General features: G+C 43.9%; 1 protein-coding gene across 1 annotated transcript in view; it reads left to right on the top strand.

Moving 5' to 3' along the window:
- The window catches only part of LOC126484065 (uncharacterized), a 479,398-nt gene that overhangs the window by 93,349 nt on the left and 370,607 nt on the right, over window positions 1-15,442 (top strand). The window lies entirely within an intron of this gene.

Here is a 15,442-nt window from a genome sequence, read left to right as displayed (position 1 = left end):
ATAACTGTATGAGCAAGCCTTAGAGTGCCAAACACAACAGATAGAGAACATCCACTGCTCTCAGATGTGTGTATTTTGATAACCGGTAGAGTTACTTTGCTGAAACTGGTAATCAGGATATGAATTAAATGCGATGTGGGCAATACAATTTCTATTCTGGATGCTTTTTTACACTGATACAGAGATCTTTCTCCTCCTGGCAACATCAGGTAATGATCGTGAAGAGGATGTAAATATTATTGTTGAAGAAAGAAAAATGACGAAGATGACACACGATCAGAAGTTCTGTTTGCAACACGATACTTCTGACTTGCTTGCCTAAGTGCCTCTACAATTGAATGCGCTTGCGACCTGGCCGCTTGCGGAAACCATTCCGCCATTTAGCGTGACACATCCAGCAATTTATACACACTGTCGTCTATTAACTACACCAATACAAGCAGCTTCTGGATTCTTCCAGTTAAATATGTATTAAACCATTTGTGCACTGTCCCACTCATACCACAATACTTAAGCCCATCTAGAAGAATTTCATGATTCCCACAATCAAAAAGCCTTTGAGAGATCACAAAATATCCCAATGGGTGATGTTCGGTTATTTAATGCATTTAATACTCGTATTTGATCAGTGAAAGCATATATGGCATTTTCTGTTGAAAAGCCTTTCTGAAAATCAAGCTGACATTTTATTAGTAGTACATTTTTACAAAAATGTGATGCCACTCTTGAATACATTACTTTTTTAAGGATTTTCTATAAAGCTGTCAGAAATGAGAGTGGGCGGTAATTGTTAGCATCATATCTATCCCCTTTTTTATGCAATGCTTTAACAATAGCGTATGTCAGTCTATCTGGAAAAATGGCCTGTTTCAGTGAGCTACTGCATATGTGACTGAGAATCCTACTTACTTGTTGCGAATAAGCTTTTAGTACTCTGTTGAAAATGCCATCAATTCCATGTGTGCTTTATCTTTGGGTGAATTTATTATTTTCCTAATTTCAGTAGGAGAGCTGAGTTGAATTTCAATTTTATCAAATTGCGTAGTATTGGCTCTTCCATATGCTGCCTTGAACTTTCTAATGAGAAACTGGATCCAATTTTCTCCACAACACTTAAAAAGTGATTATTAAAAATGTTTTCTACTTCTGACTTCTTGTTAACAAACTTTTCATTGAATTGGCAGCGAAAATTTGCCCAAAGCTGAACAAATCTTATGAGGATTCTGGTTGTTCATCTCTGACAATTATGAAATTCATACGTGGGCGTAATTCTCCTGAAGATGAACAACAAGAAGTACGTCCGAAAACTGCAAGCACGTATGAAACCATCCAGGAAGTGCGCAACATGAAACTTATCCGCTATGAACACTGTTGAATATCGGTTGTGTTAAGTGACTTTTAACTTTAAATATTTATGACCAGTCAGTTCTGAAATATTGCATTATTTTAGTTTGCTAATTTTCGATCCATTTCAGGCTCATCTTTAGACGAGGCATAAAAATTCCTATAACAGGCTTTTTTAGGGGCTGTAGAGAGGACTTAGTAGGTAAAGTGCTGATAGGGAACCCAATGTTGACTGGAATACTCTCTTTCAAATTCTGAAGGTGGCAGGGGTAAAATACAGGGAGCGAAAGGCTATTTACAATTTGTACAGAAACCAGATGGCAGTTATAAGAGTCGAGGGACATGAAAGGGAAGCAGTGGTTGGGAAGGGAGTAAGACAGGGTTGTAGCCTCTCCCCGATGTTGTTCAATCTGTATATTGAGCAAGCAGTAAAGGAAACAAAAGAAAAATTCGGGGTAGGTATTAAAATTCATGGAGAAGAAATAAAAACTTTGAGGTTCGCCGATGACATTGTAATTCTGTCAGAGACAGCAAAGGACTTGGAAGAGCAGTTGAATGGAATGGACAGTGTCTTGAAAGGAGGATATAAGATGAACATCAACAAAAGCAAAACAAGGATAATGGAATGTAGTCTAATTAAGTCGGGTGATGCTGAGGGAATTAGATTAGGAAATGAGGCACTTAAAGTAGTAAAGGAGTTTTGCTATTTGGGGAGCAAAATAACTGATGATGGTCGAAGTAGAGAGGATATAAAATGTAGGCTGGCAATGGCAAGGAAAGCGTTTCTGAAGAAGAGAAATTTGTTAACATCCAGTATTGATTTAAGTGTCAGGAAGTCATTTCTGAAAGTATTTGTATGGAGTGTAGCCATGTATGGAAGTGAAACATGGACGATAAATAGTTTGGACAAGAAGAGAATAGAAGCTTTCGAAATGTGGTGCTACAGAAGAATGCTGAAGATTAGATGGGTAGACCACATAACTAATGAGGAAGTATTGAATAGGATTGGGGAGAAGAGAAGTTTGTGGCACAACTTGACCAGAAGAAGGGATCGGTTGGTTGGACATGTTCTGAGGCATCAAGGGATCACCAATTTAGTATTGGAGGGCAGCGTGGAGGGTAAAAATCGTAGAGGGAGACCAAGAGATGAATACACTAAGCAGATTCAGAAGGATGTAGGTTGCAATAGGTACTGGGAGATGAAAAAGCTTGCACAGGATAGAGTAGCATGGAGAGCTGCATCAAACCAGTCTCAGGACTGAAGACCACAACAACAACAACAACAGGGAACCCAAGTCCGGAAACATACCGTTTCGATTAAAATAAGTTTGAAGATCGCTTCGCAGTACGCACACAAACTGAGAAGAGGGCGCCATCGTCTGTCCCTGTTGTAGCTGAAGGGTTATCATGCTAAAGCGGCTGAGTAACTTCCTAAGTTATTCACAATAACATTCATAACGTCTATGTAAATATGCATTAACTCCAGGTTAACACTTACTCTTTGACTTTAGGAAAGTAAGCTATCACTTGAAATGATCCAAATAAGAAATAAACACTGACTTTTCTAAATAAATTTGCACTGAATTGCTAGACGGGCTAAGTCCACCAAACAAGTTTTGTGATATTTCTACGTCTAGTAATCATTTTAATCATTTTACTGTTCAGTCTTGGCACAATTCACTACACTGTTTGTGCACCTTAGGCATGTATTCCGTCCTACTTTTGATGTCTCTTTTCTTCACTGAAGACAATCGTTTTGGACCAATGACCACATTAATGAATGCCATCTTTTTGATACGTACATTTCGCCACCATTTTTTCAACATTCTTACCATTTTCCATCCATTGCACCAAATGTCATTTTTATATGACTTACCCTAGGCATGGTTATTTTAATCCATGAATTAGAACTTATATTAAACTTAGTTATGTAAATGATCATATCAGCCGCTTGCCAAAAGTCCGTAAAATAATTGCCTCTAATCTGAATAAAATGGCTCTGAGCACTATGGGACTCAACTGCTGTGGTCATAAGTCCCCTAGAACTTAGAACTACTTAAACCTAACTAACCTAAAGACATCACACACATCCATGCCCGAGGCAGGATTCGAACCTGCGACCGTAGCGGTCGCGTGGTTCCAAACTGTAGCGCCCAGAACCGTTCGGCCACTCCGGCCGGCGTAATCTGAATGACTTTAAGTGGTTGCTTACAGAAACAAAATGCTTGCCCACTTTTTTTTCAATAACTGACCTCTTTTAGAGTTACCAATTTGTCTGTTGCTTCTGTTTTCTGAATTATTCATACTGTTTACAGCCAATGAAGACACGCAATAGACAGGCCAGAAAACAGCAGGGTTAACAGAAGCGTATATGCTCTAAGTTCGGTATGGCTAACTCGTGTACCGCATTCTACACTCAACCCATTTACCATGAACAAGCCATAGGGGCGACCTCTCATGTCATCTACTGACCTTCTTAGCACTTACATAAGCTATTTTTGGAGACAGCCTTCTGGTATGTAAAAGCCCTGTTCGCATACCACCTTACGAAGTAGGAAACACATTTTGTTACAAAACTGGCGCTTAGCCCCTTTAGTGTGATAAACTTTCAATTATGATATCACATACCATATACGTCCGACTACAAGTGGTACGTTCGCAACTAGGAGGGTCGGTTGACTGTGGTGCTGCACGAACGAGCCGCATTCCCGACTTTGAAGAGGTCGTACTTCGTCACATAGAAAAGAACTCAACAACGAATACTCGAAAGACTGTAGATGCCATGGACTCCGTAGAGCGCACACGCCAGAGTTCATTGTCTGACTGTCAACCATCTGTGATTACTTTGCAAAGCACTTACTGCCATGTTTGTTATAAAGCTCATGCACTTTCAATGTCGATAACCTCAATTCAAATAATTAATTTCTTTTACATTTGAACTGTTCATATAGTATTTCTGCATTTTCATTCACTGTTCACTATTAGTATTGTTTGTAGCCTCGGTAGGTCAGGCCTGAGAATGAACCAGTTGGTTCGAAACCAGTAGCTAAACATACAGTATGTATTCCAACTGTGACAGATTTGTTAGTAAACGCTTCATGAAATATTAAGAAAGGTTGCTGGGCTTGTGTTAGCAAAATGTTAAAACTTAAAAAAAATGCGTTTACTATTGGCGTCATGATGTAGGAAGCCACTGGATATGTTTTCATTTCACGGCTGATAGTGTCTGGAATAACTCCGACAGTAAAATGGTAATCACGAACAGCCTGCGTTCTTATGTGTTTTCTGTCATTTGACAATGCTGTGATACCATTTTTCAACCGGAAAATACTCTTTCACACAAGGCACGTGTCTCTTTGAACTGTATACGTCATATTGCAGGACCCTCGTGGCCAGCAATACGCTCAGATCTCTCCCCGATAGAACATGTGCACGACCAGCTCCGATATCAACCCTGTTGTATACGAGTATCGAGGATATTAAGGACCATGTACAACAGTTGTGGACCAGGTTACCTCAGGAGAAGATACAACAGCTTTGTGACACCCTTCCCAACCGAATGGGTGCGTGAAGTGATACGTCATAGTGATAATTGGGCTAATACTGCCAATTTATTTATAAATTTGACTCTGTTATCGCAACACGTGAAGTTTCACTTCGTTTCCTCCTTCCCTTCCGCTTGCTTCACTTTTGTGTCTGGTATTGTGTATAGATCCAGCCGAGACTATAGAAAGAGGGGTGGAGTCCCGCAAGACTCAAGAACGATGGCACAAATACGGTGAAAAACGTTTCGGTGAACGTTCAGGTGGTATTTGTGTTTTGCAAAACCAGACGAATTCCGTTTTTAAGTTGTTATAAATGGCAGTCAGATGAAAACCGATCACCCACCACAAAGGATCATCGAATGGTTCCATTGAAACGTAATCACCACAAGCGTTAAGACATTTACTCCGCTGGCAGACGAGAGAATCAATTCCTGCTTCGTAGAACGCGGTCGGCCACTGAGTGATCTACAACCATACCCAATCATGCACTTTCTCGTCCGACTGAAACCGACGTCCACGAAAATCTTTCTTCAGATGTGAAAATCACACGGTGAAGTACGTAGGACGTTGCAGTGTTTTCGGGCCACGTTGCTGAAACGTAGCCTCGTCCGATAGGCAGTGTGGGGGCGGGTTTAATCATCTAACTTGATGATTTCGTCAGACAGCATTGTTGGGCGCCTGCTGCGCAAGGTTTCTCGGTTGAGTATCGGTGGCATGCACAGAATCATCGAGATGGTCCCACAAATTCTCGATGGAGTTTGATGGCCAGGGTAGTACAGTAACTCATCCTGGCGCACATCTAAGCATGCTCATACACTGTAAGCTGTGTGACACGTTGCATTGCCCTGTTAGTAAATCCCATCGTCCTGAGGAAAAAGAACCTGCATGTAAGGGTGGACGTTGTCCCCAAGGACGGACGCATACTTTTGTTAATCAGAGGTGAAACCGTCAATGCAATACGATACTATGAAACACTGAGAAGACTTCGGCGTGCGGTTAGAAAAAAAATGCTTTTAATTTACTTACTTTCGGTTCGTGCCCATGCAGCCATGTCAGTAGTGGAAAGACGATACGACAGTGTTTCTGAGGCAACTTTCGTGTCAGTAATGGATATATGAGTGTAGGGACAACGCCCAGTCCCTGAGCGGAGAAAATCTCCCACCTACCAGGATTCGACCCCGGGCCCCTTCAGCTAGCGACCTGCGGCGCTGACCCCGCACCTCCCACGGTGGACTGTTGTGTTTCTTCACGAGAACGCCCGTCCCCGTTCTGCTGGTGTCACGCAAAACCTCATTCAGCATTTCGGTTGAGAGCAGTTGGATCACCCACCGTACAGTCCCAGTCTCGCACCTTCTGACTACCACTTGTTCTTGAAGTTGAAGCGTGATTTTGGAGGAAGCCGCTCTCACAGCGATGGAGACGCAAAAAAAAACGGTGTTCAGGAGTGGCTGGCAGCATCTTGGTGAAATGAACAGGCTGAAAAAGCCGCGAAAGAGGCCATCAGGGAACACACCGTTACAGAATGCGCCATTCGCTTGGACTGAGTCATTTCGCTAGTGGGTCATAAATCCCTGCAGTCATGGGAGGAAGAGTGGGAGGCGGTGATGGAAAATAAGCTGCAGTTAGTGACGGCAACTGTCCGGCCATGGAGGTCGTGCCGGTCGCCCCGGTGCGGTGAGGTGACCCTGACCCGCCTCCGCATTGGGCACTATCTCATCACGCATGGCTTTTTACTCCAGCGAGAGGACCCTCCTGCCCGCGATGACTGTGACGTGCAAGTCAGCGTACGCCACATTTTAAATGAGAGATTTTATTTCATGATGGAAGGGCAGACGCAAATTTAAGTGGGGGACCTGCCCTGTATTTTATCTGATGATGAGACGACTGTGATGAAGATTTTAAAACTTTGTGACATACCGGGTGATCAAAAAGTCAGCATAAATTTGCAAACTGAATAAATCACGGAATAATGTATATAGAGAGGTACAAATTGACACACATGCCTGGAATGACATGGGGTTTTATTAGAACAAATAAATACAAAAGTTCAAAAAATGTCCGACAGATGGCGCTTCATCTGATTAGAATAGCAATAATTAGGATAACAAAGTAAGACAAAGCAAAGATGATGTTCTTTACAGGAAATGCTCAATATGTCCACCATCATTCCCCAACATTAGCTGTAGTCGAGGAATAATGTTGTGAACAGCACTGTAAAGCATGTCCGGGGTTATGGTGAGGCATGGCGTCGGATGTTGTCTTTCAGCATCCCTAGAGATGTCGGTCGATCACGATACATTTGCGACTTCAGGTAACCCCAAAGCCAATAATCGCACGGAATGAGGTCGGGAGGCGGAGCATGACGAAAGTGGCGACTGAGCACACGATCATCACCAAACGACGCACGCAAGAGATCTTTCACGCGTCTAGCAATATGGGGTGGAGCGCCATCCTGCATTTTAGTTCTAATAAAACCCCATGTCATTCCAAGCATGTGTCAATTTTTACCTCTCTATCTACATTATTCCGTGGTATATTAAGTTTTCAAATTTATACTGACTTTTTGATCACTCGGTATCTAGACTCTGTCCCAAACTTTTAGGCTGTAGACTTTAGCGTGTTGCAGACTAGCTCGTTCGCACCCTTTTCTCCCAGCAATTAGCCAACAGCAGTTATCTGCTGTGTTCTTTCAATTCTTTACACTGCTTTCTCCCTCTTTTACCTTATGTTGGATTTGACACTGTGATGTGTGTGTGTGTGTGTGTGTGTTTAATTTTACGTTTTTATTCATAGTTCTCATGTTTGTAGTTTTATGACATTCCTCCACACTCGTCTCATTACGTTTTATTACAGGCGCTAAGGATCTCGCTGTCGTGCGCTCTCAGTATCTTATCATCATCATCATCTATGAAGAGGACGTAGAAAAGTTGCTTTCCCGCTATCACAGATGTCTGAACAGTAGTGGCAACTATGTAGAAAAATAGTTTTAGAAATGTTCTTCCTTCTAAAAATAAATTTTGGTTTGGTAAATATTTTTGTGAGGTTTTTTTTCTCAAAACGGCATTTCCTTTCCGGACATGCCTCGGAATGTGATTCCGGCGCTCAGAGGCTGTTCATTGGTCGAGCGGAAGCCGCCCAGTGGGTCCCGTTGAGCTCGCGTGCGGCTCGCCTGCCAGTAGCCGCTAGCCAGCACGCGCCACCGGCCGCTAGCTCGCCCGCTTATCACCGCCACTTGCTCTTACCGGCTGACAGCGCCACGCACTGCCCATTCTCCCGCTACGCGAAAAGCGGCCCACACATCCGCCCCACAGGTGGACACTTCCGCACATCCTACAGCCTACTAACAAAGTCCAGTTTTAACCTACTTATTTTTTTAACATAGTTCGCGTATTCGCAGTTTCTAGGAACGTTGATAAATGACCCAGAATTACCGTACACAATAACTCAGAATAATGTACTGATCCAAAAGGCTTCCTTTCCCTTACCAGCGTCCCGGCAGTAACACTAAAAGCCAAACCGATTAATCTGTGCTAGCGAGAAATGCCATGGACAGCCATGTGCACATATACAGATGGTGTTAATATAGTATCGTCCACACAAGGTATACAAGGACGATGCGTTGGCAAAGCAGTCATTTGTACTGAGGTGATTCATGTGAAAAGGTTTCCGACGTAGTTATGTTCAAATGTGTATGAATTCCTAAGGGACCAAACAGCTGAGGTCATCGGTCCCTCGACTTACACACTGCTTAAACTAATTTATGCTAAGAACAACACACACACACACCCAACTCGAACCTCCGGCGGGAGGGGCCGCGCAATCCGTGACATGGCGCCTCTAACCGCGCGGTCACTCCGCGCGGCGACATTGTTATGGCCGCACGACAGGAATAAACGGACTTTGAACGCGGGGACATTTCATTTCGAAAATCGTCAGAGAATTCAATGTTCCGAGATCCACAGTATTAAGAGTATGCCGAGAATATCACATTTGACGCAGTGGCGGACGGCCTTCACTTAACGACCGAGAGTAACGGCGTTTGCGTAAATTTGTAAGTGCTAACAGACAAGTAACACTACGTGCAATAACCGCAGAAATCGATGAGGGGTGTACGACGAACGTATCCGTTAGGATACTGAGAAGAAATCTGGCGCTGGCCGGAGTGGCAGAGCGGTTCTACACGCTGCAGTCTGTAACCGCGCGACAGCTACGGTCGCAGGTTAGAATCCTGCCTCGGGCATGGATGTGTGTGATGTCCTTAGGTTAGTTAGGTTTAACTAGTTCTAAGGTCTAGGGGACTGATGACCTCAGAAGTTAAGTCCCATAGTGCTCAGAGCCACTTGAACCATTTTGAACGAAATTTGGCGTTAATGGGCTATGGCAGCAGACGATCGACGCGGGTACCTTTGCTAACAGTGGGACTTCGCATGCAGCGCCTTTCCTGGGCTAATGAATATATCGGTTGCACCCTAGATGACCGAAAAACCGTGGACTGGTCAGATGACGCCTGATTTCAGTTGGTATGAGCTGATGACAGGTTTCGAGTGTGGCGCAGACCTCACGAAACCATGGACTCAAGTTGTCAAGAAGGCACTGTGCAAGCTGGTGGTGTCTCCATATTGATGTTGTCTGGAACGGACTGGGCCCTCTGGTCCAACTGAAACCATCATTGACTGGAAATGGTTATCTTCGGCTACTTTGAGACCACCTGTAGCCGTTCATGAACTCGATGTTCCCAAAAATGCCATCGGGTTATAATTGTTCACGATTGGTTTGAACAGTCTGGACAGTTCGAACGAATGATTTAGCCACCCAGGTCGCCCAGCATGAATGCCATCGAACATCTGTGGCTCGTAATCGAGGGGTCATTCGAACACATAATCCTGCACCATTAATACTTTCGTAATTATGGATGGCTGTAGAGGCTGCATGGTTCAGTATTTCTGTAGGGGACTTCCAGTGACTTGTTGAGTTCGTGCCACCACGTCAAGTTACTGCACTATGCCGGACTAAAGGTGGTCCGACATGATATTAGGAAATTTGGAAAATAAGGTCTTACGGGACCAAACTGCTGAGGTCATCGGTCGCTAAGCTTACAAACTACTTAATCTAACTTAACTAACTTACGCTAAGGACGACACACACACCCATGCCCGAGGGGGGACTCGAACCTCCGACGGAGGACCGTGACAAGACGCATCAGACCTGTCAGCTACCCCGCGCGGCCCATGATATTAGGAGGTGTCCCTTGACTGGCTCTTATCGTGACATGCTCGGCCTACAAGTGACTATTTCAGTTACGGTACATGCAGAATTGCCAGTTTTCAGCATTACAGCGAGCATAAGTACAGCCTGGGTGAATTGCAAAAAGCCCAAAATTGCTACAAACCTGGTTGTCGGAAAAGCTCAGCAAAGCTAATGATCGTAACAGTTGGATGACAGCGTCTAAGTGACTGAGAAACTATCACAGTCACCAAACAAAACAAAATATTCAGAGTTACTGGTACCCCTAGAGCTTAGCTGAACATCACCACAAGCATCAATCATTAATAACAAATTATTTAAATATGGCTCATAACTAATAGTTTGAAACTTACTGGAATATTAAAATTCTATGCCAGACCGGAACTCGAACTAGAACCTTTGCCTTTCGTGGGTACGTACTGTCTGTTCAAATCTTCAAATGTGTGTGAAATCTGATGGGACTTAACTGCTAAGGTCATCAGTCCCTAAGCTTACACACTACTTAACCTAAATTATCCTAAGGACAAACACAGACACACCCATGCCGGAGGGAGGACTCGAACCTCCGCCGGGACCAGCCGCACAGTCCATGACTGCAGCACCCTAGACCGCTCGGCTAATCCCGGCTGTCTGTTATCAAATCGTGGTACAGTCTGCCATTGTCCACTTGTGACAGCCCCCTCAGCAGCGCAGGTAGCTGGATAAACTCAAAGTAAACTCGCACTCACACCTGTAGCAGCGCTTTAGTCCACATTCCCACACCACAAGAAGATATCGTATTAATTGGAAATATTTTATAAGATGCCTTGAAAGTCCATTAAGATAATTATCGCAAATAGCTTCAGATACTCTATCTGAAATAACAACCCTGCGATTATTGTGCACTGCAACATATTAAATGTTAAAGAACAGGTGATAGTTTGGAAGCCTGTGACAAAAAATTGGCAACTATTCTATACTGCTTGGTGTTTTAATATATTTTTACTGACGACTTAACCAACAAAAGCCAATTACCAGAAAGGTTGTATTTTGGGACATGCAATACCCACACAGTTTCAAACCTGTCATAAAATGAATATCCGTTAACTACCTTATACCATTTAAAACTGTTTTTATGCTTATTAAAATTATAAATCATTGATATAAATAGCAGCAAGCTGTATACTAGTCAAATAATATGCATTCTAACGAATGTTACTATTAACAGCAATACTGCGTTGTAAATCTTAAAAAAAATTATGTTGATAATAGATTTTTGTTTATTATCATAAATATTTTAAATAATCAGCTGAGAAAAAAGTACTATATAAATAAAAAACTTAGAATAAAAAGTAGGAAAACTTAGGTGCGGCCGGTATCGAGCGCTCATTTTCACATCGGAATCCCAAAAAATTTCTGTTTCGTAATTTTTTTATAATAATATGACGAGAAAAGAAGCAAAAGACAGAGGTTTCGCAGAGTATAAAATGGTTGCACTACATAAATTTTTGCCTCACAGGGTGCTGACGGCTTTAGCCGCAGTTAGGTGCTTGCTGACTTATCAATTTGTATTGCGAACAATGCACAAAAAAACGTTTTAGCTAGTGTAAAGTAGCTTCGGAACATTACATTTTATGACACGTTTAATGTGCTTGGGGGTCGCATGTTCCACAATCCAAACTTTTTGATGATAGCATTTTGTTTTTTAAGTAGTCAACAATAACATATAAAACACCGTGTAGTACAGTAGATCTGCCAAGCGCTATCGGCAGACAAGGTGCAGTCAGCCCCTGTGAGACCAATTGAGGAGCCACTTGACTGAGAAGTAGCGGTTTCGCTGATGAAAACTGACAACGGCCGGGAAAGCCGTGTGCTGACCACAAGCCTCTCCATATCCGCACCCAGTGATGCCTCTCGGCTGAAGATGACACGGCGACCGATCGGTACCGTTGGGCCTTCCGAGACCTGTTCGTACGGAGTTTTATTATTGTCTCGGAAATCTCCTTTGGGTCTTCTAGCTAAGATGAATCTCTCTTTCGCTTTCTAACATCGAGACTGTTATAAACGATACAACAAAGCTTAAGGCCACTTCTTGGCGTTAAAATACAGTGTTAAGTAAAACAGAAATATGCAGTAAGAAAACACTAATAAAACTCTTTGGCTTTGGCTTAGTCAAAAGAAAGTTTTTTTCGTATTGAAAGTGAAAAAAGGTTTTTTGTTTTCAAAAATACTTAATTCATGATTTAGTACAATTTTCTGTCTTAAAAAAACTTCTGCCTTACGACAGGTTTTGTCATGGGGGAAGCCTCGTCTGCGAGGTCCACCGCAGGAGCGTCTAGGGAAGTGATTCCAGTGGTGGTTTCCTGTTGCCTACCACTGATGATGATGTAATGATAATGAGCACAACACAACGCCCAGTCCCTGAGCGGAGAAAATCTCCGGCCCAGCCGGGAATCGAAGCCGGGCCCCTTGGCGTGACAGACCGCCGCACTGACCAGTCAGCTATCGGGGCGGACTTCTATTGTAAAGTTACTTCAAAAAAATTGTTATAGTTTCTCTTGTAGTTTTCGGCCTTTGGTATTAGAGGGAGTTGTCTTGCAATATGCATTCAGAACTCCTTCTTACTTTTGGTTACTTCTGAGACAAAGTAGCGATCGTGTGAGACCCAACTCGCTTTATTTGTTCATGAGACCCAGAAAATATTAGATACAGGCTCCCAGGTAGATGCCATTTTCCTTGACTTCCGGAAGGCATTCGATACAGTTCCGCACTGTCGCCTGATAAACAAAGTAAGAGGCTACGGAATATCAGACCAGCTGTGTGGCTGGATTGAAGAGTTTTTAGCAAACAGAACACAGCATGTTGCTATCAATGGAGAGACGTCTGCAGACGTTGAAGTAACCTCTGGCGTGCCACAGGGGAGTGTTATGGGACTATTGCTTTTCACAATATATAAAAATGAGCTACTAGATAGTGTCGGAAGTTCCATGTGGCTTTTCGCGGATGATGCTGTAGTATACAGAGAAGTTGCAGCATTAGAAAATTGCAGCGAAATGCAGGAAGATCTGCAGCGGATAGGCACTTGGTGCAGGGAGTGGCAACTGACCTTTAGCATAGACAAATGTAATGTATTGCGAATACATAGAAAGAAGGATCCTTTATTGTTTGATTATATGATAGCGGAACAAGCACTGGTAGCAGTTACTTCTGTAAAATATCTGGTAGTATGCGTGCTGAACGATTTGTAGTGGAATGATCATATAAAATTAATTGTTGGTAAGGTGGGTGCCAGGTTGAGATTCATTGGGAGAGTTCTTAGAAAATTTAGTCCATCAACAAAGGAGGTGGCTTACAAAACACTCGTTCGACCTATACTTGAGTATTGCTCATCAGTGTGGGATCCGTACCAGGTCGGGTTGACAGAGGAGATAGAGAAGATCCAAATAAGAGCGGCGCGTTTCGTCACCGAGTTTTTTGGTAAGCGTGATAGCGTTACGGAAATGTTTAGCAAACTCAAGTGGCAGACTCTGCAAGAGAGGCGCTCTGCATTGCAGTTTAGCTTGCTGTCCAGGTTTCGAGAGGGTGCGTTTCTGGATGAGGTATGGAATATATTGCTTCCTCCTACTTATACCTCCCGAGGACATCACGAATGTAAAATTAGAGAGATTCGAGCGCGAACGGAGGCTTTCCGGCAGTCGTTCTTCCCGCGAACCATACGCGACTGGAACAGGAAAGGGAGGTAATGACAGTGGCACGTAAAGTGCCCTCCGCCACACACCGTTGGGTGGCTTGCGGAGTATAAATGTGGATGTACATGTAGATGTAGATTGAATCCCCAGCGGCACTGTCTTCGTTTGCGAGATGCTTCCGTGGTCCACATTGCAACGCAACCGTGGAGAGCTGCTTCCGCGGCGAGCAATCTGCACGAGGTGTCCCATTTCCAGGGTGCTGCGTACGTATGTCCCGTTGAGCGAAAAGCAGCGGACACGGTTCCGTGAGTTCCGTTTGCAGGCGCGTCCGTCACGTCACGGGGCGATGCCAGGAATAGCGAGCAGCGAGCGGCGGCCGGCGACTCGCGAGCGCACCACGGGCAGCGGCCACAAGCTGCCTCTGCCGGCCACACGACGACAGGCAACTGGGCCGAAGCCTCCCAGCCGAGATCGCGACCAGGTAAGCAGCAGCCGTCGTACCATTACGTTAACGAGCTGTGCGTCGTCAGGCGTGTGGCTGCTGTCCGTAGAAAGCAAAGGGAGGCCGCTCAGTGCTTGAAGTCTGGTTAACAGCGCGGTAACAGACGGAGTGCAAAATCTAATCGATAAGCGTGGGGATCGCAGTATTTCTGGAGGAACCATACAGGCTTTTACCTCGTGTAATTTAGGGAACCCGTTAGAAAATCTAAATTAGGAACACCAAACTGGGATTTATACCGCATATCTCTCGAATACAGATGCAGAGTCTTAACTAAAACACCACCCTGTTCGATGAGGGCCTGTAAACGCAATTCCATTCTCTGAGGAGTCATCATTATACTTATTCAATGACAATTTCTTCAAAATTTCCGTAATATCAAATTCGTACTCATGTATTTTTTGTCTCTTACACTCTACTTCGGGTGAAACGTGGTCGAGCGGTTCTAGGCGCTTCACTCGGGAACCACGCGACTGCTACGGTCGCAGGTTCGAATCCTGCCTCGGGCATGCATGTGTGTGATGTCCTTAGGTTAGGTAGGTTTAAGTAGTTCTAACTTCTAGGGGACTGATGACCTCAGATGTTAAGTCCCATAGTGCTTAGAGCCATTTGAACCATTCGGGTGAAACATGAGCATAACATTCGTTTTGATGAACATTCAGACGGCTCAAAAACCAGCTTGTCAGATGGGCTCATTGAAACCGGGCCTCCTGAGAACTTTATCTTCATCCAACTCATAATTCACTCTCGCTGTCAGCCAACAGCGAACTCTGAACGCTACACGCATTCTCCCTAGTACTACCTTGACACTGCATACACCAAACTTGGAATGGTATTAACAAGATGTTGTCGTAATGGCCTAGTGATCAGAGGACTAGATTTTGGCCCTGCAGCTTCTGGGTTCCATCCAGGATAGGTGCAAAGAGTTTTCCTCGTTCCAGTCCCTCCAGGACGGTCCCACGTGTAGTCAGCCTGTTATCGAATGAGTTCCGAGGTAAAACGCGACCAGGTCGATGAGTCCGTGACTCTATCCCTCTTAGTGCCGCAGCGAAGAGAGGCTGTATTCTATCTGGTTAGGCCAATAACCAGGACACGGTCTTCATGCCTCCATTTTTTTAACGTATTGAGAACATTAGGAGAGC

This window comes from Schistocerca serialis, chromosome 1 (genome assembly GCF_023864345.2).
Source record: "Schistocerca serialis cubense isolate TAMUIC-IGC-003099 chromosome 1, iqSchSeri2.2, whole genome shotgun sequence".
NCBI lineage: Eukaryota > Metazoa > Arthropoda > Insecta > Orthoptera > Acrididae > Schistocerca > Schistocerca serialis.
Note: the sequence above shows the minus strand (reverse complement) of the source record. Positions and strands in the feature narration are given on the sequence as shown.